A 26,637-nucleotide genomic window follows, 5' to 3' on the forward strand; every position below is an offset into this window, starting at 1 on the left:
TTTATCTTTGAGAAGGGATAGTAGTATTGTTACTGCAGCACCATATCTGCAATTCTTTCTCACTCACAAAATGAGTCAAAATCTGTCTTCATTTTTACTCTTGGCTTGTCCTTGTATGACCAAGTGTTCTTGGAAGCTGAATATTTCTCACATGTGCTTACAGAAGAAGAAGAGTTAATTTTATTGTTTGAGTCTGAAAAGTACCCAACTTGACTTCCAGTTATTCTCATTATGCAGTGTTATGTCCTAAGCCCTTGTCCTTCAGAGGAAACATTGGAGGGCTGTGTTGGCAAGGGGATTACTAATGTCCTTCTCTGCTCCATTAGCTCCTCTTCTCCTTTATTTTCCATATTCAGTTTGTAGAATTTGTGTGCTTGTTTTTCTCTCAGCCTCCTTTGGCATGGCCCCAGCCTGTGTCCCTCATGGCTCTGTGATGCCACAGGGTGCCCTGGGATCTGCTAAACAAGGTTAGAGCAGCTCCTGGAAATGCTCCTTGGATGAGTGAATAGCCCAGGTGTGGAGGGACCTCAGCTGGTCTCCAGTATAACCCACTACTCGAGGCAGGGTCTGACAGGAGATCAGATTGTTCAGGACCTTGAAAACACTCAAGGGTGAGGGCTCAGCTGTATCTTTGGACAACCTTTTTCTGCTTAACTACCTCTCCTATTTTTACCAGGACTTTGTACCAGAAAGGTGACATCCAAAGTCTTGCTGGAGAGATGCTATGAACAACTATGTCTTGTAGTGTCAATCAGGAGTATCAGGCAATCTGTAACATACCTGTCTTTACAAGGTCTCAGTCAATATTTTATTTTAATCTCAAAATAATGCTCCAATTATTCCTTCTTTGAGGCTGTGAGCAAGTAGACCATCGAATGCAAGATGGCTTGCTTCGTGGATGTTTAAAGGAAGAAAAGGAATGGCCAGCTTCAGCAACAACTGGAAAAACAAGGTGATGTGTAGAACAGTGAAATCATTTTCAGTGAATAAATTAGGTGAATTTTAAGAGTGAAAATTGATAAGTAACAGTGAAACTTTTGCCTTATTCAGTTTTTTGCTTTGCCACTATGGAAAAAACAACAAGAATTTTATATCTGGGTCATTGAAATATCCTAGGAGTAGCCAAGGTAATGTTATTGAGGAAGGAAATGGCATCTTACTCTTTTATTCTCAACTGTTAGCACTTCTCTTTTTCTTTCATTTATTTCACAGTCCCACCTCCCTCTTCTCAGTCTCTGGATTTTTGGCCATGAGAGTTAGGAAGGAGAAGAGAGACGGAAGAAAACATGTTTGAGCTGAATAAAGATAAATCCTGAAACACAAAAAAATATCAAAAAATATATTTTTTCCTCCTAGAAATGGTACTCTATTACAAGTTTCAGCAATAGCAAGAGCCTCAAAGACTCATTTTTGATTTTTGATGAATCCAACCAATTCTTCCTGTTTGGTTTGTTCTTTGCACAGAAAATACGGCACTCTAACAGGGGGCAGGTGGAGGGCCTGTCCACTGTATATTTCTGATATACTCTCTTTAATATAAATTATAATATCTGGCTATCTCTAATATTCATTACATTGTAGATGCTTTAAGATTTCTTTTTAAAGCTAACAATGATTTTTGAGATTATTGAATAAAAGATGTTGAAAAAAAAATCAACATATACTCTAGAGGCATGATGCTGTCAGGTGAAACTGAGTCCTCCCTTTAAAGAGTCCAATGCCCCAGACTGTGTATAGATAATTAACTGTCCTATTTCTTTTCATCTCTTACACATTAGGATCATTTTATCTCAAGTTATTTCTCCTGAGATATATACTGTCATTTCAGCACTGTATGCCTAAACAAATCAGACAAAGTTGTTGATGTAAATCCCAAAGAGCAGCGATGCAACTTCATTGCAGCAATTATGTGTTTTATGACCTTTTTTTCATATAAAACAGATAGTTGAGCCTTAATTTAAGTTCAAAAGACATCCGAGTGCATTTAGCAAAGTAATCTAAGGGAAACTCAGTTGAAGCAAAGCAAGAATTTAATTTGGTCACATTAAAACTAAACCAAATTATCTGGATCAGACCACCCTACCATACTGACTGTTTCTACCCCTGCAGGCGCAGGGTAAATCACATCTGATACCCCACTACACAAAGTAAGGAGGTAAGAGCCAAAATCCAGCCTCTGGTTAGGATTCCAAAACCCTCAGAACCGTTTAAAGGGAAACAAACATCCTCCCCTTACAAGACACAACCCTGTCTCTGACATGCCTAATTAACTTTCATTTTAAAGTCTTCAAATATCATCACTTGTGATTTATTTTTTTGAAACGTTTCCTTAATTCTGGTCATGCCTGCTGTGTTTTTGTTATTAACATTCTACCAGATCGTCATTGACAAAAATCTCTTGAGGGATTTGTAAGATACTCTGAAGTTCACTCTGAGTAGAAATGCAATGAGTAAGAGCTCAGAGAGAGCATGATGGAGATTAAAGGTGTCAGGGACAAAGACACGAACAAAAAATAGAAGGATACAAGTGAATCAAAATGAAAGGTAGCAGGGGTGAGAAAGATGAAATTAGAAAATCACAAATTACTTGAAAAGTATTTCACACGCTTTTTTTGCTACCCCAAACCAATATATTTTACAATCACATCTCTGCACATCTTTAGTGTTTGATGGTTGCATATCAGAAATTAATTTGAAATATATTAAAGGATAGGAGAGTTTGCAGGTGAGGCGTAAACTCATGAAGGACCTAGGGCAACAATATGATATTTGAGATTTATTCTGTAGTAGTTTTGTGCCATTTCTTGTATCTACATTGAATCAGTAGAGCTAATAAGGAAAACTAGAATCACAGGTGACAAATCACACTGCCCAACAGGTAATCTCAGGTGAATAATTCACTATGCTGCAATGAGACTGATCATAGAATCACAGAAGAGTTTTCTTTGGAAGAGGCCTTAAAGACCTTCTGGTTTCAACACCCTGCCACAAGCAGGGACAGCTGTGACTAGATCAGATTGCTCAGAGCCCCATCCAACCTGGACTTGAGAACTTAATATAATAAAATATATATACAAGAAATTTTAGCAGTGAGATCAAATCACGGCAAGAAAGAACTGTGAAAAACAGTCCTTAATGTAGTGATTTTTCACATTGGTGGTAACACTTGGTTCATCCATTTCTTCCAAGGTTTCTTTTTTTTTTTTTTCCCCTTTTCTGGTCCTCTATGTGCAGGCCATTATTGAGACATTATTCTCTGTTCTTTCAATTTTTCCAGAATGGGAAACGCTTCAAAGGCATTAAACGTTATTCAGTACAGAATGTGAAACAGTTTGTCTCCGAAAAATGTTAAGATAAATATCTCTCAAAAGAGATATCTAGAGAGGAGTATTGGAGTAGATGAAGTGAAGAATTAAGTTTTTATGTAAAAGAACTCATGTGGGAACTATATAATTAAACTAGGCAAACAATCCTGACTACGTTCTGTAATCATGTCAGCCAACAGCTATATGATTATGGCATTTCAGTGACTGTGGAAACACATTTTACAGATTTTAAAAACATCTTAATTTGATTTTCTGCATTTTTCCCTTATAGAATCAAAGAATTTTGTGCTCAGGAGCCTTGAAAATCAGGTTATTCTCTGACCACTCACATTATTTCTAACTTCTGGTTCTTGTACTGGACATACTTTCTCCTGAAGGTCAAGTGCATGTGGGAAGGAAGCTTCTCACTGGACTTGCATTTTGCTCAGCTTTATCATATCACTCAATTGCTTGAATTCATAAAATCTACGATCATGAACATAGAGTTCATGATGCCCATAAAATACACCGATAATCAGAACAAATTCAAAGTAAGGTCAAGCATGAATTGCTACCCAGAGTGGCTGCGTGATGCCCACTGTAATAAGAATTGTCTTTATTCTCTGAAAGCCAGACAAACAGCAGTTTTGCAGCCATCAAGGAGTAACAGTTTTCTGTTAGATGCATGGACATTTATCCCAGCTACTTTTTTAACCACAAGAAAGGACACAGAGTGTAAGGTCATTTATCTAGAGAACATTGGCTGGATTTTGGCTCACCAGCCTTTCAACACCCATGATGCAGAGGTTAACAGCAGAGCCAGTGACCTAAATCTCTCTTAAGAGTCAAAGGAGAGAAATAGATGTCTCAGGGATGTGATTCACCTGAGCTATTTCAGACAGATATTTACCTAGGAGATGAATTGCACCTGGGACTGCACTGAGTGTATTGACTGGATCTCTGCAGACTGTAAAGATCATGGGCTGATCAGTTCAGAGCAGCACATTTCATCAAATGAACCCTATTTAGTGTCAAAGTGCCATTGGCTGGTACAGGGTCAGTAGTCTGGGTTCTGTGGGCAAAGTTTGGATACTTTATACCAGAATGAGAACTTCCTTTATAGGCACATCACTCACTAAATCAAACTGACCCCTTGGAATACCTGCCATCCCCAACCACTGAGAAAGAAAAGGTCTCAAAAAGGTCATTATTTTAAAATGTTTGACACAGCTGTGTTTGTAGTTTTAAAGGATGGTAAATAAGAAGGGCAATTTTCATACAGTAAAATTTCATCAGCTTTCAATTGCTGCAATAGCTTTTCCAACATCTCCAGGAAATTTTGGAAAGCTTCTACTTGTCTGTCTGTGAAATATCATGCATTAGTTGTAGAAACTGTGCTAAACTTCACTAATTTGCACTTGATCAAATAATACTTTTTAATCATAAAAGCTACATTGTGATAAAAATGAAAATTCTTCAAAACAAAACCACCAGAACCCTTTAAAAATGGAAATAACATGTTTTTCTCCTTTTCCAAAAATTGTGATCCACAGGTCTTTAGCAGATCCTAGAGAAAAAAAAAAAAAAAAAAAAAGTTAACCAGCTGTAGCTACTATGATCCCCACAACGCCATGAAAAGAACTTTTATTCTTTTGTTTGTTTGTTTGAGGTGAAATCCAGAGAATGAAAGCCTTGTGAGAGCTCAGCAGGCACTTCAGTTTTCTAATATAACACAGCAGGAGAGAGATGCAGAAGGAAAGCAAGCAGAAATAATAACCAGCAGCCATATGAATAATGGCAACATGAACCATTGGTGTGTAGGGAAAAAAGAACCTGAATATCCACTCTCTTGACCTTATTTTGTACTGTAAGGCACCCAGTCAGTTTTGCTGTCACCTTTTCCTGCAGCTAGTAAGGACTTTTGGAATTCCAGTGGTATTGGGTGAGGGTCTCAGTAGTTAGTGTAATTTCCAGCTCTTTGGACAATTTAATCTTTCATTATCTGTTCTTTCTTTATGACTGTATAATGAAGTAAAAATGTAATATTGGAGTAAAATGGAAAGATTTTCCTTTGGACAAGAAAAACAGATTGAAGATATGTTTGTTTTGGGGTTTGTTTTTTTTTTTTTTACTTATATCAAAAAGTCACGTATTGGTGTATGGAGTTTGTGTTGAATGATACAATGAAAATTGGAGTTGTCTTTGGATGAGAAGACTCATTTGCTGTGGTTATGGGGTTTATGTCTATAACCTTTTGAGCCGTGATTCCTACTCACAGCAGAACAGACTGATTAACTGTCAGTTTTGTGCACTTAAGTTCTTAACCCAGACACCAATAAAGGTCCATAGATGAGCATGAATATGCACATATGCCCTATTCGGCTTTTTGTCATATTACAGAAGATGGAACAGCCAGAACACATACCAAAAAAGTGGGTTTTTTGGTAGAGGCTGATAGATTTATGCAATATACTGGGGAGGATAAGCTGTTTCACCAAATTATGATCAGTTTGCATTAAATTTACATTAATGTTGTAAATTTGTATTAATAAAACATTTCTTTTTGGGTTGAGGGTTTGTGTATTTTTCATACTACTTTAAATTGACTGTAATGAATTCCTGGCAAAGTTGCACCACACAGGATTCTACATACCGAGGGGCATTTAATCACATCAACTTCCCACTGATGTTAATTGGGATATTCTAATGAGCAATGAACACTCAGGCTAAGAATCAGTCACTCAGTGCTATGACTTTGAAATCCTTATAAATCCTCTATACACTCATGATCAATAATTTTGAGTCCAAAGCCATTCAAAATAAAAGAGGATGATAATTCATTGTGAAACTGTTGCTTGAGAAGATTTACTAAATAGATTTCCTTGTTAAACTGTTAACATAACTTCATCATTCTTCATTGTGTCCTTAGGGTCCACAAGTCCAAACAAAGACCACAGGGTTCAATAATGTACTCTGCTTGATCATTATGATACAAAACAACCTTTTCACTATTGCTAGAGTAGATTTATAGGAAAAGTTGGCAGAAACCTTGGTCAAATATTTAATTCAGAACATCTTGACTCTGAATTTGTTACCTTTTTCCTTTTACTTCACATAAATCAGGAGTTTGATAAAAAGGATTATAGTCTGACATACTATTTATAGCATAGTTAAAAAGAACTAAAATATATACTCTAGATGTGAATAAATTTATAATGGAGATTAGACATAGATTTTTATTCACTGAGGAAGCAGATTTCTAGAATAGCCTCACAACAGACTTAAGAAGAGCAAAAACAATGAGCAGTTCTAATACGTTTATGTTGATTTATAAAGGTATTAATTATACCTACACTAGTGAGGAAACACTCTTGAGCATGGGAGCTCAGTTGTCTACACTCTAAAAGTTATCCCAAGCATTTCTTTGGCAAGGACCTTCTAGCAATTCTTTAATATTTCCTAGGACAGTCAGTGAGTTTGCATCAACTGGGGAGAATTCCTCTAAAGCACTCTATTTTGGAGAGTAAGAAAAAGGATGAAATATACATGAATGATTCATTGTCATGTGGTGTCAGCAACCAAGAACTGTTTATATTTTATTTACCATTATGAACATAATTGTATAACTAGGAACTGGACTTGATGACACAGAATGTCCTTTTCAGTCCTACATCCATATTGAGTTATCTTCATTTAATAAATGTTCCCTTCCTTTTTTTTATTAAACACATAAAACCCTAAATCATATTATTTAAAGTATAGGGAAACACAAAGGCAGAGAATGCTGTGACATGAATATCTCCATAGAGACTGTTTTACTAGACTGATAATTTAAGGTAGCTCAAGAAAATTCAAGACTTTCTTTAAAAGGAAACTTCTTGAGTTGCAACAAATATATTACTTCATATTTTCCAAATGTGAAAATACTGTACTCTGCAATACACACTATATCTGCAGTATAGCTTCTTTTAAGTCTTCTTTTGGCTACCTCTTTTGAAAAATTATAGACATTTAGTTGCTTTTTGCCCTTAAAGTCAAAACCAAGAACAAATGTGTAATTTAAATCTCTAGCTTTTTGTACACAAAACTTACAAAGAAAAATAGAGAGAGAACAAAGAGTATTTTCCATGGTTGATTTCAGAGCTGCTCAACTCAGAGTGTCATTTTTCCTCATCCCCAGGACAAAATTGCCTGAGAAGTATTTTTCTTGAAACTTTGTTTTGGGTTCAAATAGATACTTATTTCAAACAATATTTAAATTGTAAATATTTAAAGTAGTAAAGTATTATAGAAAATTAGTCAAAGGAGTGAACATTCATATTAATCTATTTCAGAGTAATTTCTGCTAGAAAAACAGTTCTACTGGAGTTTCCCTAATTGTCTTTAATTCAGAGTAATGATGTCAGTTGAATTTAAGAACTGATGTTGATGCAAGTTACACTGTCATACACTGGAAGCAATGTTGTGAAAGTTAATGGGATTCAATTGGCAGGAAATTTTCAGAAACATAAGCACAGCCTAAGCACAAAATTAGTAATTCTTATATGTGAAGGAATACCAAGAAAAAGAAAGTGATGTGAGTTCTAAATAAAAGAGAACTGATGCATTTAAAATGCAACAAAGTTATTTTGATAGTGTATGCTGCCCTAAATCTATCAGCAGTCTATCATTTATTAATTTCTGGTAAAATGTGGGTAACCAGGTTATCTCCTGCAACAGGTTTGCTGCCTAGGAAAACTATTTATTTTTTTGTGTAAACATATACCAGTCAAATAAAACTCAGACATACGCCCATGTTATATGGTACCATCACACCATATGGCATATTAACCAAAGACTGATATTTTTATCCCTTGTTTCATTGTAAAATCACTGTGAGAGAAGGATAATGTGCACGTGAATAAGCATTAACATAAACACACATAAACCCCTGAAGCCCAGGCACGATAAACATCAGAAACTTCACAGATATTGCTTAATATTAATGACTTTGCATAAAAAATTCACAAATAGCATGGTGACTAGGAACAACAAAACACAAACTCAAGTAGATAAATAATTTTCTATTGAATTTCTGATATGTATCAATATTTTACTTACTTTTTTAAAAAAGTACCTGTAGTTCATTGGCCAGAAATTTCAACTGTGATCCCTATTTTTTTCCTGAGTAATTGCTTACAATTAATTTAAAACCTAGTAATGTGTGTAAGCAGTTCAAATTATTTCTTTCCATGTTCATTACCTTGTATTTGTCATCAGAGAATTCCATCTGCTGTTGTAATGCCCATTCATCCAAACAGCACTAATGGCATTGGAAAACCAGCTACTTTTAAAGCAGTGTAAAATAAACTGTGAAGTAGATGTCAAAAGCTATTTCACCTGTTTTACATTCCAATCCTTGCTTTGCTTTACTTGCTTTGCCTCACTCACTTTGCTACTGAGCAGAATCAATAACAGTATTCATGATGGGATACAGACATTCAGCTCATAAGCTTTCAAGATATTAGCTTTTTTCACTTATGAAGAGTGGATGGGGAGAAAATGAAATACTTGGCAAATGTGCTTTTCCTCCTTCTCCAACAACATCTCACTTGTATTTATTGCAGTTTGTGCAGATATTAAAGACATTTACTTTAAGGTAAATTTGCCAGATTTGGCAGTCTGCAAAGTATAAAGGACAGCTTCTACAACTGCAAGAAAACTATTTTTCCTGCTCTTTTTTTCTTCATTACTGGTTTTTAGGCATTGAAACTTTGTCTAGGCAGTGTCTTATGCTGCAGTTGCAAGACAACAAAAAAATTCAACAGTTAATAGTATTCAGCCTTGTCAATATTTTGTTGGGCTGCATAGTTGTAAGGTTACCCCTTGCCCCATTACTGAGGCCAATTTGCTGTGAGACAGCCCAGATCATGTCCTGTATTCCTTGGTTTCAACCCCTGCCCCAGGTGTAACTAGAAAATAGAAGGGACATAAGGTCTTGCTATATTGCTAATTCCATCTGCTGCCCAAACCCCCACCTACTGCTGCAGTAAATAATGGAGTTTGATTAACTTTGGGTTGGCTGTGGGTGAGGTTAGTGGGCCAGATTACTCTGAAAAGTGGTTAAGATGAACCTGGAGAGTGAACAAAACTTATAATAGATGATGAAATTTAAATCCGTGGACCAAGAATCATCCTTCTTCAAAGTCTACAAAAAATTATCATGGAGTACATTCAGTGATTTGCAGGCTGGTGAGGTCAGGACAGCACAGGAATCTTTTTAGCATGATGTGGAACAGCTCAAACCAGAATACTTTGAAATTATGGATTTCTGTTTGTTTATTTGTTTGTTTTACGAGGCTTTTTACTATTTCATAGGGTTTGGGTTGCTCATTAAAACTAAGTGTAGCTGTTGTCAGATATTCATTACTTTGTTCTTTTCCTTCTGCTGGCATTCAGAGGATAACAATATGATGCAGTGCTCCACTGCATCCAAGAAAAAGTTAAAACTGCTTAAATGTTAGACTATATTGGAAAAATGAAAAGTAAAAATATATTTATATACCTATACACCATTCTAAAACAGTATTGCGGTGACCTAAATGGTATTTCTCTTCACCTCCTCTTTCCTTTCATTGTTTTCTTTGCTATTTCCAGAATACAAACATCCTTGACAGGCATTAAGGGTAAGAGTTATGTTTAGTCATTGAAAAGTTAGGTGTTCAGCCTTCCACAGAAGGTACTTTGCATCAACAAGGTTTTCAATAAGATCCTTTTAACAACAGATTTGATTGTACACCAGAGCTGTCATTTAGTTTGGTTATTAATAGAATAAGGAAGAGGAAGCAAGCACAGATAAGGAATATATAGACAGCAGGTGATATGTAGAAAGGTCAAGTAATTCACTAGTTCAAATAAGGAAGATGCAAAGTCCTCTTCACATGTTGTTATCAATCCCTTATGAATCGGTTTATTACATTTATTATGTTTATTACGTTATTAAAATTCTAAAGCCTGGTTTAACACTCCAACTCTTATGCACTTTAGTAGTTTGTTTTAGGCATTACTCCACTTAACTTCAAATAGCAGGTTGGAAGCTGCTCTTCTTACACGTGCATCTTTGTCACATGCTATCCTTTCTATGACTGAAACAAGTCAGAACGCACAAAGCTATTTTTTTCTCTTTTATTAATTAGCCAGTTAGAGTCACACTTGCACTCAGTAACACCTCTGCTCAGGGATAGCTTAGCTATGTACCAGGTGACATTTATGTATTTCTGTTCACCATATTATGTCCCAAAGAACACAAGACTTCCTGGCTTTAAGACTGTGTGCCTTTATCACCACTCTCCTGCCCCACATTCCTCAGAAACCTTTGGAGAGAAGATATTCCAAGCCTGTTCACAGAGAACCAGCTCTGACTAGTGAGATGGAGCTTGGCTGGGAACACTGTGAGATCACTGGCATTGGTTCCTGCTGTCTTCCAGGAATGGGCAGCCAGGGAATTGAAGTATTAAGCAGCTATTAAGCAGAATAACCTTGTTGCAGGTCATATTTTATAGCTCCAGCAGAAAGCTTCACTTGAATTCCTTATTACTTCTGTGCAGCTAAGGAGTCATTGGTTGGTAAGTTGCTGTGGTGGATGTGGATCTCATTCTTGTTTCTACCATAAAAATATATCCGTACTTATTTCTACTTCCTGTTGCACCAGCAACTCTTACTATTCTTTATTTGCATATCACCTCTAAAACACAAGATAAAAAGTGTGCTTTTTTTTCTGTACATAATCAGGTAGGTTAGGCTATGTTAGTTATCTTGTAGACATTTTTCAGCTCTGATCAAACAGCAGTAGCAGACCATAAGTACAATATTCAAATGGAGCTCTTTATTCTTACACATATATTCTATGCATAACAGAAGAGAAAAACAGTAGTTCAGGTGAGGTGTCCCAAAATGTTTTAAAATTAGCATTAATATTTTTCTTTATGTAGCCATAAAAGGGAATAGTTCCCCCACCCTATAGATGCCTTAAAAGCTTCCTAGTGTCATCCTAGAGACAATTCTGCATTTGCATCTTTCATAGCTATGTTGTATTTTATAGCCACATCTTGTCATTAACCTGTCCTCTTTGTCATTTATATTCAGCTTATAGGAAGTAGCATAAAATCCTGCCAAGTGCATGACCTAGCATTTTGCATGTGTGTTCAGGGTTGTCTGGCATGTTCTGCAACTATAGTCTTGGTTCTCACTGGTGCTAAAACTGCTCCCAGCTTTATGGCACTATTGACTTTCCTCAGGATGTTTTTAACATTTATGTGAAATAATTGAAGAAACCAAAATTTGATCCTTGAGGGACTCAGCCTCTACTCTCCAGCTTTATGCTTCCCTTTTCAACAGTACCCACTGCCTTTTCTTTTTTTCTTATTTTCCCATCTATATTACAATTCTTCTTTATATTGTGTGTTCTTCAGATCCATCAATAGTTTTCTATGTGACACATCTGAATCATTGACGAAAGTTTTGGTAGAAGAGAACCATTTGAACCATTTCATTCATTGCGTAAAGGAGCAACTGGTTTTTTTTTTTTTTTTTTTTTTTTTTTTTTTTTTTTTTTTTTTTTTTTTTTTCTGTTGTTTTTAGGGTTTGTTTGTTTGTTTGTTTGTTTTGTTTTGAAGTTTTTCTTCCTTTTTTTTAATCAGAAAAAAACTGTCATTATCTATTACTGGTAAGCTCTTTTTTAATTAAATTTTCTTTTCTCTCTAATACTATACTCAACTATTCATATCTTTAAGGTATGATACAAATCTAATATATTTAGAGCATTGGAGTTTTAATACAAGTCTTGGTGACTGAATTAATGAATTCAATGTAAACAACAGCATTGCAAGGAACTTGCTCACCCTGTGAATTAGAGAGAGGAAATTCCCTCTCGACAAACAGAAGAGGTAGATAAAGTATAGCTCCTTCTTGTAATGTGTTCATCATTAAAACACAGTTCTTCTGCTGTCTTTAAGTGATCGAAGTCCGGACATAGGGAAGTCTATTTCCCCTTGTGGTCTCAATAAATCAACAGTGTGCAGTGTGCACCCAAAGCTGGAAAGGTATCCTAGGATATATTAGAAGGAACATTATTTCTAGACTTTTAAAAAGAAATCTTTCATGGCGAGTTTTATCCTCAACACTGAATGTCAGATGGCTGAGAATCATTTTGCTCTCTGGTTTTTGGGTGCAGCCCAGCCCTGAAAGGGAAAGTAACTGAGTCTTATCCAATTTTTAAATTTAATCATTCTATGATGAAATAAGAATATACACTCTACATTGTTGCTAGAGCTGGACTTTATTTCATTATTTAAGGAAGAGGAAAACACTAATACTTTTACAGGTGAAAAGATTTTCCATTGGTCAGGTGTGGTATACTGTTATCAGTGTTTTATCTGAGACATAAATCCTTCAGGAAAAATTACCAATAATAAAGTTCCAAATAAAAGGCAAAATTTCAACTTTTCAACTTTATTATAAATCTCAACTACAAGAGGGTTGGATGCAGCACTGAAAACAACAGATACTGCGCTGAAGAGAGATTGGACTGAAACAGGAAAATCTTATTTTAATGCTGTCACTTCTCTGCTAAGCTCCTTTAGGGAAATTATATCAACTCACTTGTTTTTCGTTAATTTCACTCTGTCACTCAATTATATTGGCATAAGTCATGACATCTATTAAAAAAAGCAACTGAAAAAACAAACCACAAAAAAACATGTGAGGCAAAGAAGTTAATCACTTACAAGTATTCTATTATTTTTTTTTTCCAAATTATTCATCTAAAAGCACTCAGTGCAGCAATAATAGAGTATCTATTCTGATTGCAGTCTGGTAAAATGGTAGTCGGTGCTTCCATAATTTGGATGAACTCACCTGTTCAGCATGACATAACTATTTAATCAACCCAAATTTCCTTCAGAGACTTTTGACTAACCCAATCAAGACCAAAATAATCAATTGTGCAATACTGAAATTATCTCAGGTGCACAGTAATAAATCATACAGAATTCCACAATAAAAATACTAAGGAGAGAGACATTTCAGTAATGCAGGAGGCATAGTTCATGTTATTACACTACTTAATGTTAATGTGCTTTAATAGCTCTAATGGCTCAGCATAAACCACATACTGTTTTAGAGCTACATCTGTAGGATGGTGCCATTTGTTCTAACCTCAAATTTGTATTAAATAGGGCTATTAGGATAAAAGTTTAGGCTAAATTTGTTCACGCTATCAGTGTTTTAGTTTTTGACATGTTCTCTGAGAGGTAAATTTATGACTAATTAACACATTTGGTATCAATAGAAGAAATAAAGAACAACTTACAGAAAATTTAATCTGTAACTAATTTTTTCTCTGCTACTCTTTTATTAAAAATGAGAAATATGTCTATGCTACTTATCATTTAGGTTGCTAAATTCTATCAGCTCAATCAGCTTTACCTTCTACAAATAGAGAACACCATAGAAGTGCATCCATCTTGCAAACAGATGGAAAGCAACTGAGAAACTCAAAGGAGGATTTTGCTCAAGAATGGTATATTAAAATATCAAGACTTGAGCATTAGAAATAGATATATATGCACAAAAGATGGGATTGTATTTTCAAGATACTTTAGTGAAGTTGCTTTGGATTTTGTCAGAAGTGAACATTCAAAGAATGTTATTTTAATTCAAAGAATTAAAAGAAAATTTAGATGGTCACTTTCTTCTGACACCTTCACCCACTAAGAGAGCATTCAATTGTCTAAACAGCAGAAAGACCTCTGCCTGACTTAATTAGATAGGAAACAAGGATTTCAATCTTTTGATTTTCTTCCACATCTGCAAAACAGGTCAAAAAGGAATATGGGTTGGATCATGGTGAAAAATAAAGATGGTCTTTTTGAGGTGTCTCTGAGCAGTAACAATTGACTTAAAAATTATTCTAATTGTACACTATTATGGCAGGAATGTATCTTAAGTTCTTTCTCATCAGTGAACTGAGAGGTAATTTACGTTGTCAAAGGCAATGGACTGCCATATTATCTCCTATTAGCTGCTTTACTGAATAGAACTCACTTAAGACTTACATAAGATCGTGTTTGAGCACATATGCTGCTGGTATGGTTTGTCTTTTTCTGGTTTTACCTGACAGTTTTGAACTATGAGACAGCTTTTCCTATTTTTATTATTCATGACAGAAGCTACAATAAGGCTGTGTCATTGTGTGATGGGTTTACCATGCCTGGATACCAGGTGCCCACGATGCCACTCTATCACTCCCCTTCTCAGCAGGATGGGGGTGGGGGTAGAAAAGATGGAGAAAAACTTATGGGTCTAGATAAATGCAATTTAAACAAGCAAATTTAAAAGCTGTGAGTGGAAGCATAGAAAACAAAATATTTATTCTCTACTTCCCATCAGCAGATGATGTCCAGCCATTTTCAGGAAGTAGGGGTTCTGTACAGGTAGCTGTTTCACCAGAATACAAATATAATAACAAATACTCCCTGAGCCTCCTCCCTTCTAATAGCATTTATTGCTGGGCAGATGTCATATGGGTTGGAATATCCCTGTGGTCAGCTCGGGTCAGCTCCCCTGGCTGAGTCCCCTCCTAAGGTCTTCCCATCCCCAGGCTGTTGGTGATCAGGGATGCTGGAGAGGCAGCCCTGATGCTGTGGAAGCAGTGTGGAAGCAGTGTGGAAGCAGTGTGGAGACAGTGTGGAAGCAGTGTGGAAGCACTGCTCAGCAGTAGCAGCTCACTGGGGTGTTCTCAGCACCTTTCTGGCTGCCAATACCCAGCACTGTGAGGGCTGGTGTGAGGAAAGGAGCTCTGTCTCAGCCAGACCAAATACACACCATTTCATGTTTTGTCCCACTTTTTTCTTCAAATCTTATAAAATGGGAAAAAAATTATGATATAAAGGTAAGTTCCAGAGGTAGAAATTATAGTTCCATTGCAAGGGTTCTTTTTCCCAAGATATGACTCTTCAAAATAACCCTCCCTCCCACACACACACAGAAAAAGAGTACAACCTGCTGCATTACTGCATGGTGGAGTGTGTTGCTACAGATTATTATCATGGAGAACAGCGTAATGTGTTCAAGAATGAACTGCACAATTTAGTGCTGAACACATCCATTAGTGAATATTAAAATAAGAATGTAGATAAAGTCTTTGGGTCAAGAAGACATTTAGCTGCTGATTCCCAGGAATTGCAGGAATGGAGGAAAAGAGGATTACCCAGTGCTCACCTTGTTCTTACATTCATTTTTAAGCCTCTGTAATAGGCAATTTTTGTACAGGAAAATATTCTCATGATGCCCTTCCCATCTTCTGATTGTAAATCTATCTACTTAAACCAGCTCTTCCTTGTTCACCTCTCTCTCTGCCACATGCCTAATGTTTTGGGAATCTTGAAAACAAACACTGCACTTTTTGACATCAAAGAAAATATCAACACAGGCTTTGATGAGAACAGTACTGTCAAAATGTAAATATATAAAAAGCATGTATTACTCTGAGGTCCTTGAAAATAAAAGAAGCAGCATCATTTTAATTAAAATAATGTAGACTGTTACTGACATTACTGCTCAATCTATAATTCCTTTTCTAGTACCTTTAACTATGTCAACTTCAAAACAAGCAAGGTAAGAGAGAAAATAAATATTTCTACAATATCCATGAAGATATAAATATCCCACTTTTATTGAAACTTTTGGTTATTGAAACTGTTTTTTAACAAGAGAAACAAATCACATATAAATTACAATACATTTTGAACTTATGTGTAATAAGATTGGTCTGTAAACCACATTCTCTATAAAATTATTGCATAAGAAACAACTGATGAATAATAACTGAAAATATGTATTGATTTGTGTGCTATAACAACAGCATCAGTAGCGTCTTGAGTTTAAGACTTGGAATGCGATCTTCTATTACAATATCTTGAGGAAATACAACAATTTTCTTGTAAACTGCTATCATTTTGTAGGAGTAAGTAAAGCAGGTTAATAGATCAAGGCTTAAAGAATGCATATCAGGTTACCAGGTAACCTATTTATTGAATCAAAAAATCAATCAGAAAAATTATAAACAGACTTTCTCCTGCCTTCATGTTCACCCTTTGGGACACAGCTGGAAGTACACAACACATATAATATGGCACTACTATTTTTGACTAGCAAGAAATCCAAAAGGTAAAAGCGAAGACATAAAACATATTTGAAAACTTGGCTTGAGCTTTGCTCTGGATGGATAAAGACATCTGTCACTGGAACTGCTCTTTATTTTGGAAACAGGCTATCCATACCTAATTAAAACCAGAACACAAGTAGATTGCACACTTATTGGGTCATATAACAATCTTATGCAAATCACACGCTGACTTCAACACAAATTTCCCACGCACTCTGAGCTGCAAGTTTTTGTCTTGAGCCATTTAGAAGTATTGGAGGAAGTCCAATAAAGAAAAAAGTCCCATTTCCCTGCCACAAGGCATGCAATGGTTTGTTTAATGAAAACTAACCCAAACTCTGCCTGGGTTGCCACAGTTGTGTTCCTTTGGCTATTGATTGCATGATCACCTGTCTAAATCAAGACTTTAAAATCCCTGGGAGGGGAATGAATAATTAAAGGCAGGGTGGCTGCAAGCAGAGTTGCTCAAAGATCAGATTCCAGTGTGGATCAGCAGTCAAGGGAGGAGCTGCAGTCATGCAACATCTTTCATATTCCCACAGGAGAACTCTAAAAGCCCCCACTCTTCCCAACACCCACACATTTTTTCTGGTGTTTTTTGGAGGCAGCTGCAGCACTGTATTACAGTTTCAAGCCAAGAACTATCTTGACATGCCTGATTGGCCTAAGAGAATTAGAGCAAAATATTATTTCAGTTGAGTGGATTTTGATAAAAAGCATGTAGGTATCATTGAAATTTCCCAAGTAAGCTGTTCTTGCCTAGAGGCCTTAGGGCTGATGACATGATGCTTGGCTTCTCTTCACAGATTTGCCACTGACCTGTTTTGTGACCCTCTTTAGTGCCTCCTTTCTTTTTCTCCTGCCCAGATGTCTGCCTAAATTGTGAATGTGTCAAGGGAGAAATTATCCCCTTCTATGTATTTTTGCCAATCAAACTGGTTTTGTTTGCTAGTTCTTTTATGCTTCTAGGAAAGAAAACTCTAACACCCTTGGCCCCCAAATCCCAACACCAAAATGATCAGAAGCTGCCATAGAGAAGATAAGTTATACTGGAACAATTTTGTCAGTATTTTAATATAGGTTTTATTTCCATCTGCATTTAACACATATTGGGATGGGAAATGATCATAAAAATTTTTCTTGACTCTAATATACTTTAGCACATTATTCTGTTCTCTGATCAATCATTTCACTGTATTAATAAAATCATGCTGCAAATGTCTTCACTAGCATATTTTTAATGTCTTCATCTCATCAGGGAAAGAAAGCCCTTGTCACTAGAGAAGCCCTGACAAAGCTTGTCATCTTTTTTCTTGTCTTTCTTTTCATTGTCGCTGGATTCCACTGCAGATACTGATAATTTAATAGCATGTCTTTCATACTGGGATATATCAGATGTTGTCTAGTGCTTCTGTTCTGGGGCAAAAAAGAAATCCGTGAAGTATAACATACAGTTACTATGATTTTATATTATTTATAAGTGTAGGATAAAATTAAAGAGCTATGTAACTGGCATAGCTTTCTTTGATACTTTTCCCCCTCTTTTTTTTTTTTTTTTTTTTTTTTTTTCATTTAATACTTTACCAAAGAAAAAATAGGCATGATCCAAGGAGAAAAGAATCTTAGAACTTCAAATGCTTTGTGAAATGCCCTAAGTCACTAAAGTGATATACAACTTTCTGTTAGCTTGGATCACTCTCTACTAGCATCCATGCATCCATTACATTCATAACTGACTGTAAACAGTTCCATGCTACAGATTTAAAAGGTAGTTTAAACACCAGGAGAGCTTATTTTCTGCAAATTCTAGAATATTATTGTATTATTATTATTATATCTGTGGTATGCCATGAAACATCAGGTAGATGGGCTTTTAATGCAATCTTTTATGTTTTATGGTTGTTCTCATTATATGTTAATAACTAATTGCTTTGAAATTCCATAAAATAAGACCTGACAAGAGTTATAATACTTCCTCAGTAACATTCTCCAATTAGTCATTGCATATCTCTATCTTCTTTTACTTTCTGTTGGTTTGTTCTTTAAACAAAACAATCCTTATTTTTTATTCTTCTTTGTACATCTAATAAACTGGCACTCAAAATTTTATGGAAGACTACAAATAAAATTATTGTAATATTCCAGATGTGAAAGTCTTATTGATTTAACCTGACATTAAAAGAATTTACTTCTATCCTGAACTTTAATCAACCTCACAATTCCCTTTCAAAACAAAATTCTTGTTGAGCAAATAATTTCATTAAACTACCTACAGTCCAACTATGCCTTTTCATTGAATAATTGAACAAGCACAGTGACCAACTACTAGCTGTTTTAGGCATTTATTTACTCCTTTAAAGTACGCTTTGGTTTAATTTTTTTTGTCGTTCAGCTGCTGCTGCTGCTCCTAAAATATATAGCACTGAGACAAAAATTTACTATGGTCTTTCCTTTGAGGAGATCTGCTTCTCCTGACAGCCTGAAAAGACTCTGCACTTGGTGAGAGATTTGATTTTCATGTAGAATCTGATCATGCCCATCACAGGAAAAATCTGCCCAGACATGGACAGGCTGCAGGAAGATGAGAACCAGCAGGTTACAGGTGGCTGTCATGTGTGATAACACAGCTTTGCTGTGGATTTATCAGGGTTGAGGGCGCCACAGGCACCCCTGTCCTTGCCCAGTTCCTTGAGAACAGACCCCCTGCCATGACACAGGACCCATGTCAGTCCCCCAGGCTGTCAGTCCCTGCTGATGGTCCCTCAGCTCACCCCCAGCCTGGTCCCTCCTGGTGCTCAGGGAGGTGCCAAGTGCCAGGGCTGGGCATGTCCCCAGTGTCCCTTGGCCACACTGCTCCTGAACGGGGCTGGGAGTCCCATGTGGTCCCCAGCTCCCTGGCCATCATCCTGCAATATTCCCTGACATCCCTAACTGAGGCCACTGAGGCAGTTAATGTGAGAATCCCAGTGGTGGCCACTGCAATGTGATGAGGAGTCTATGAGTACAATAAACAGGGATACCTGAAATCAGACTCCCACTGGAGCTGGCAATGTGGAGAGGCAGGCAGGTTTGAGGCCCTGCTGGGTTTACTCCTTCCACACACTTCTAATCTGCACATCTTAGAAACTTCTGCTTCTAAAAATGATACAGGAAGAGGACATTTAATTAAGGTAAACCTGTCAAGATTGTGATCTGCAAGTGTTGCCAGATGAACTCTAGCAAAACAGATCAAGACTTCTTAATTATTTACCCAGAGGGCAATTAGTAAATATTTACCATTTAAAGTCTAATTAAAATAGAAGCAAGAGTACAGTCAAGTTAAGCACCCTGTCTTGGAGGTCATTCCAGTACTTTTTGGCAAAAGACATTTATGGGAAAGCCTTGCAGATAAACAGATCTGAACGCTAACTGTAGCAGACTTTTTTATTACGGCACGTAAATCATTTAACTCTAATCTCTTTAAATGGCCTTGATCAGGCTTACGTTTTTTTCCAGGAAAAAAAAAATTGGCATGTTATAGTACCTCTGGAGAATGTGGAGGGTTTTTGTTTGGTTTTTTGGAGATTGGAGAAAGAAATTCTGTCATGATCATCTAATGTGCCAGTCGCATGCAGTGAACATAATGGGTGCCTCTGAACGTGGTTAAAATGCTGAGAAGGGTTTTCTAGAAGCCCCAAAAAATCTTCAGATATGTCTTGCAAGAAGATACATTCGATTTAAGTAACGTGTTGTAGAGGTGGGCTTATGTCAAAAGCTTCTTCTGGAGCAATTCCAAAGACATCATAGAATATCCTGAGCTGGAAGAGATCCACAAGGATTATCAAAGTCCAAATCCTGGCCCTGCACAGGGCAGCCCCAAGAAGGCCACCACATGCCTGAAAGTATTGCCCAAACTCTACTTGAACTCTTGTAGTAGAAATTAAATCAGAACCTGAGCTCTCACTACAAGGACATCAGGAACATAAACATCTTACATGCACACATGCTCAACCAAAATCCAAATCCTAAAAACTCTGTACATTGGAGAAATAATTTTGCATAAATCCTTTACATGACCTTTCAGTCTTGTGTACCACAGTACTGGTTACGCAACTGAGTATCAGTGTGTCTGAATGGATTTATGCCTGAAGAAGTTTAATATGTATTTTATAAAGTGGGGGTTTGTTGTGCTATGTGTTTACTTGTAGACAGCTAGAGAAGAACTCAGACCAATATACTGATTTTTGAAGTTTCTGCCCACTGTATTTGTCCTTAAGGATGTGTCTTTCAATTAGATGTGATCATAAATCTTAATGGAGTAATGGGAAAGTTGAGGTTCTCCCCCAGTCAAAACTACTTGCTGACACAGAATAGAAATTTGAAATTTCTACTGCAGCGAGAACTAAAGAAAAATAATCCTTTACTCACCTGAATAAATATATTTAAAGTTCTGCTTTGCTCTTCATACCACAGCATAAGCATTTTGGTTTGCCATAACTTGCCTTTCTACTGCCTATAAAACTGACTGTTTCATGAATTTAGGAGAGATTTATGAGGAATTTTAGGACTAAAATCCTGTTTGCCAGCTCACAGCTTGCAGAATCAAAATCTATGGATTTCTCAATTACTGAATACAACAGAAGGGAAACTGGAAAAAAGGGGTGACTGAAAGGAATAAACTGAGTGACCCCAGGAATGTGTTAAGTTGTTAGCACAGAGGTTGCTGAGCCCTCAGGGCAAGTTCTTATATTAATGTATCTGTAGATCCCATGAATAATGGTTTTAAAAAATAACATTTTCATTGTTTCACAAACCCTGCTCAATTCTTTGGTACTATGGGTTAAGTAAGTAAAAGGTAAACATGGTCCAAATAAAAGCGGTGAAGATAGTTGCCCTGTCACATTTCCCCCTCTCCCCTTTCTTTTTTCTTGGATAGATTCATAGACTCTGCACAAAATAGGTTGGGACATGGAGTTCCATGTAGCTTTGTTTCTCTCTTGGAATGCAGTGTTCCACGTTATAGCAAGCCCAGGTGCCATTTCAGTACAGCAGCACTTAAACAATAGCCCATTTCCATATATTTCAAGAGGGGGAGAAACTATTGTTTATTAGAAGAATTCTAAGTAATTGGCAGCCTTCACAAATTCTCCAGCTGGCCAAGTGCTAATGTGTTATTAACTGAATCTCTGAACATTTTGTGATCATTATAAATAGGCATAGGGCAAGTTGTTGTTGTTTATAATGGAAATATTAAAATTAGCATACGTATATAAGTATATAAATACACACACGCACACATATATTCCAGTAAACATTCACTGCATCTGATTACAGAGCTTCTCTTGTTGGATTGTGCTCTGAGCTATGTAATTGAGGATTTCAGAGGGGAATTGATGTGTGACTGATAAAGGATTTGACATGCTGTGACTCTGACTTTAATATGTGAACCAAGCTATTAATGGGGTTTCCTGTGCAAAAGGAGGAACTCTCAATATTGCATTGTGGTGTTTTTCTAGAAGCTTGAAAAAAGTTAGATTGTGTCTTTGGTGGCCAGGGAACAACAATCTATTCACAAAGGCCATAAAAGGGGCAAAGTTACGGCTCTGATGGAACTGTTAGGCTACAAGTGAGGGAAACAAAATTAGGCTTTCAGTTCAGAATAAGTTCCTTTAAGGCTGATTCCCTTAAAATGGAGTCTTAGGAGAAGGTTGAACCAATGACAGTGTGATGGAACCTGTTTGACCTGGAAAATATCAGTCTACTTAGATGAGATGAACACTTATAGTGCTTTTACTTAAGCTTAACAAATGGGAAGCAAACAACTGATTTCTAGCTTAAAAATAGGGAGGCAAGAGATTTCTTTATCAAGTCAATTTATTGCTTATTATGCCAGCATATTAAAAATTAGTCTCATAATTTCAGTGTGTTCCTTCCAAGAAATTTTTAGTAAATTAAATTATGGAATTGAATATCGCTGTTCAGATTTTCCCTTTGGGACCTACATGATTCTGGATAGCTTATTCAGATCAGGACAGAACTTAAAATATTTTCACTGTTCTTGCATTTCATATGTAACTTCACTGTAAATATTAAATCATTTATCTGAATTTAATTAAGCTTGCAGCTGCAAATTATATAGAATCACTCTTCCATTGCACACACTTTTAGCCTTACAAACTGTTCTCCTCACAGACCATCACTGCGACAGTCATAGACAAATTTGCTCCTGTCTATTTAAACTGTTCTACTGCCTTTGATATTTTTGAGATCTAGTAACCCATGTTTATAAGACAGCAAGCTCTTTCACTTCAGGTTGGCCTCTGTGAAATCAGTTGGTTTTTATAGGATGTATATTGATCGTATTCAAAATTTAAATAGTGGAACTGCGACCTCCAAACTATAATATGCAGTAAGAGACATCTCACTTAACCTTGGTTTATAGTGTAATATAAATCTTGCTTCGTTAATTTTCTGAACTCTCTCAGGTTCTCGAGTGGTCAATGGACAAAAGAATTTCAGTGTAATCTATTCTAGTTGTTTTAGGTACCTGTCTTAAGCTGGGTAGCAAAATCACTAGAGCTTTATCTATTTGCTAAAGAAAAAGTTCTCTGACTGGACACACACCTAAAGATATGTATCCTGGTATGTATACTCAAAGAAATGTAAAGACAGCTGAAGATATGTGAGATTATTTTTAGTATGTGTCCCACACAGTACAAACCCTACAAAAAATTTAAAACATGTAGATTGATCTTTGTTAAGATATTTTGGTTTGCATTAGTCTTAGTCACAGTAATTTTATCTAAATAAAGAATTTCTTGTGGAAACACCCTTATGTGTACTGCTTAGATATCATGCAGGCCCTTAAATCCAAATTACAACACCAACATTCAGGTGTTTGGACACCAGCTGGAATTTTCAGCCCACAATAACACACAAAATATTCACATCGTCTAAATTAGGTGACTAATTCAGGAAGAATTAAGAAGACAAAGGCAAAGGATTAAACTCCTTTTATAGTCACTGGAGAGAGAAAAAAGACTCTTTTGTCAAACTCTGTTTCCTCTTGTATGGAGTAATGAAATAATTATTGGACCGAGGGAGAACCTTAATAGCTTAGAAACTGGAGAGAGACGTCTCCCGCAAGCTGTCTTACATTTTAAATAAAATGGAGCATTTTCGATAACAGTGAAAGTGCTTACCTGGAAACACTCAACCTTGGCATTACAAAGCAAAAAGCTCTTTAGATTCAGTCCTGCAAATCAGAGAACACACTGGAGATCCAGCATCATCTGGCTAACCAGAGATACCAGTGATTCCATCCCTGGGAGTTTAGAAAAAATCTCTAACTATTAACTGGCTGGGCAGAATGAGAGATATCTCCCTTAACCACCAGCAAAGAAGAGGAATGTTCAGAATTTTGTTATCAGAGAAGGATTGTAAATTTTGCTAAGATTTGGGATAAGTGCCAATACATCCAGAGCCTGCATAAACAAGGGTTCTGTTTGGCAAAGTGCAAAACAACTGGGGAGCACTTCTGAAACTAGGAGGTATATTGTTTCAAGCAGTTTTGTGATTTTTTAATTTAAGGTACATATAATGAAAGTTTTATGCCTAAATAAAAATGTATTTATTTCAGTAGTTCCTCAGTAAACAAAGCCTGTATTCAACACAAGGGATGAGTCACTTCTTTCAGGGAACACCCCTCTCATAGCTTTCCCACATTGCTAAGTATACAAAGAAACTCCCCTTCCAAATATTTCCCACCACCTGGGAGGGTTAAAACATCCTCATAGTAAAGGGAGGAGAAAAGGCGTAGGAGATATTTCAACACAGCTCAGAAACATGTATTACCTTTTCTCCCAACCTCTGAAAGGTTTTCTACATTTTCCAAGAAGCAGCTTGTGCAGCTTTTCTGTGCAGCAGATTCTCTGAGAAGCAGAAAGAGCTAATGTTGATAAGGATAAGATCAAAGTCTCGAACAAGCACTGTTATTCTCGCCTTATATGACATGAAACCAAATCCTGCAATAGTTTGCCTAATGCATTAGACAAACATTTATAATACTGATACCAATACTGTCAGGCTTTTATATTAAATATTGACTCATGTTTTGCTGAAACAAACATGCAGAAACAAAAAATAGTCTGATATAGAACAGAAAAAAAGACTTATATCAAAATTTAATCTTCAAATTGCTTGTGTACAAGGCAAAATATGCTCAGCTTTCTGCAATTGGTAGTTACTTTTTCCCTTTTTTTTAGAAAAGCAGAAATGGTTTTGCTTCAACTTATTGTTCTTAACTGAGTTCTTATACCCATATTGGAAAACATATATGAGTTATTTACAAAAGTCTTAATATCTGATGATCTTCCAGCTATCATTGTCTAAGTATCGTTAAGGTTATTTTTTACAAGAAGGGAAAAAACAAACAAAAAAAACTTCCAAAACCAACCAACCAACCAAACACAAAAATTGATGTTTACAGTATTTTCTCATTAGTTTAACCCAGAGAATTGAAATGACCCAGCAGTAAGTTGAGGTCCATAAGTGTAATAGCACCTGCAACACAGCTAGTTATGTGAAGTTTAATCAACTAATATCCCTCATGATCCTCTGAAAAATGGTACTTTAAAAGGAAAAGGAGTTAAATCATGGGTCACAAAGCAACGACTAAGGAGAAGGCATACCCCTGAGGGATTTGAATGAGACATTTAGAAAATTTGGGGATTAGTAAAGTACTTTTTTTTTTGGATTTTGAAAGGACCATTCAAACATTGTGAACACCAATCTCAAAGCGGAATTTAATGGCAAAAGAAATAGCACAGCTATATCCCAAATGCCTAAGCAGCAATAACAACTCTGCAATGAAGGACTTTAATTAACCAGTGATCATGCAAATTTAAAAATAAAGATGATCTCTTGAGAATCCAATATTTCAGTTCATAAGAATAGAGAATGGAGTTCAGTGTCCTTTCATACTCATGTTCTGCAGATTTATTTAGCTCATACAGTGACAAAAGCAGTTTATCCATTCTGAAGAATCAGGAACATCTGAGTTGTGTGAGAGCTGGCTTAGCAAGAGAGGCAGAAAAAGCTAAGTTTAATCAAGTAAAGTCCAAGTGGAAATTATGAAGGAACTAAAGAGATATCTCAAGAAAGAGTATTAGGATAGCTGCTCCTACATGAAATTATTTTTGTCAGGTTTTATTTCAAGACCATCATATCTAATTCTCAAAGAGTTTGCGAACACCAAAATTACTTCAATGCTTGTCAATAGAATGAGGTGTATGGATCATTTACCTTTCTTGACAGCTCATATTTCCTTAGCATGAAATAGCAAACCTTTATGTAGACCTAAGATAGGGCTAATCCATTGCTTAGGTGAGTCACCCTGTATATTTTGTTGTAATGACAAGAGTACACCCAGTACCCTGGCTGGTTAGACATTAACCAGAAGTTAAATGCATAATTAACTTCAACCTCTATTAGTGTTTAGTTCTGAAGAGATCACATTCCAATAGGTACCTGTTAATCTTTTATTTTTGTGAAGTAGACAGCTCTTCTTCCTGTAAGTCAGACACCCAAACTAAGAAAGAAAACTCAGGAGCTGCTACACAGGTCAGCCCAGCAGACTGTTTGCTTGTTTACCAAGGTGATGAGCTCCAATTGCTGCACCAAAAAGTTAGCACAAACAAAACTGCAAAACTGCAGAACATAGCCTATTCTTCAGGTGATTTTTTCCCTTTTACTTAAGAAGAGGGTGGTGTAGAAGGCAAACAATTTTTCTATCACTTCCAAAACACTCTTTAGTAAACTACCATTACATGTCTAAATATTTTCAGCCTCCAGGACCATTATTTTGAAACCCAAGGTTTCAGATCTGGGTTTTAAGGCATGCCATATCCCATACACAGAGATATTTGCTCCTCTGAAGATCGACGTTAAGGGGGGAAAGTTGTAACCCTCCAAAGCTGCATCAATTTCAGCTGAAATAATTGTGTGAGTCCTGTCTCTAACACAAGAAGATTACAACAAATTCATTTACAAATCATAGCTTTTCCATTTTCCTTTTGGAGTTTCTCGGATCTTTTACTGATTGTTCCTCTCAGGAACACTGAGAGGAACACTCTAAAGAGACACACTCAT

The 26,637-nt window shown here is 36.3% G+C and overlaps 1 long non-coding RNA gene across 2 annotated transcripts; it reads right to left on the reverse strand.

Moving 5' to 3' along the window:
* Positions 1–4,036: 4,036 nt before the first annotated feature.
* LOC310914627 lies at positions 4,037–25,883 on the reverse strand. Of its 2 annotated transcripts, none has more exons than XR_014591055.1 (3): positions 25,792–25,883; positions 24,343–24,419; positions 4,037–4,872 (listed from the first exon to the last, which is right to left on the reverse strand). It is a non-coding gene; the product is annotated as an uncharacterized lncRNA (long non-coding RNA). The 2 variants fall into 2 exon arrangements; XR_014591056.1 differs by lacking the exon at positions 4,037–4,872 and adding an exon at positions 20,024–20,306.
* Between the last annotated feature and the right edge of the window lie 754 nt (positions 25,884–26,637).

The sequence above is a fragment of the Zosterops lateralis genome (assembly GCF_965231275.1).
Source record: "Zosterops lateralis genome assembly, chromosome: 1".
Lineage (NCBI taxonomy): Eukaryota > Metazoa > Chordata > Aves > Passeriformes > Zosteropidae > Zosterops > Zosterops lateralis.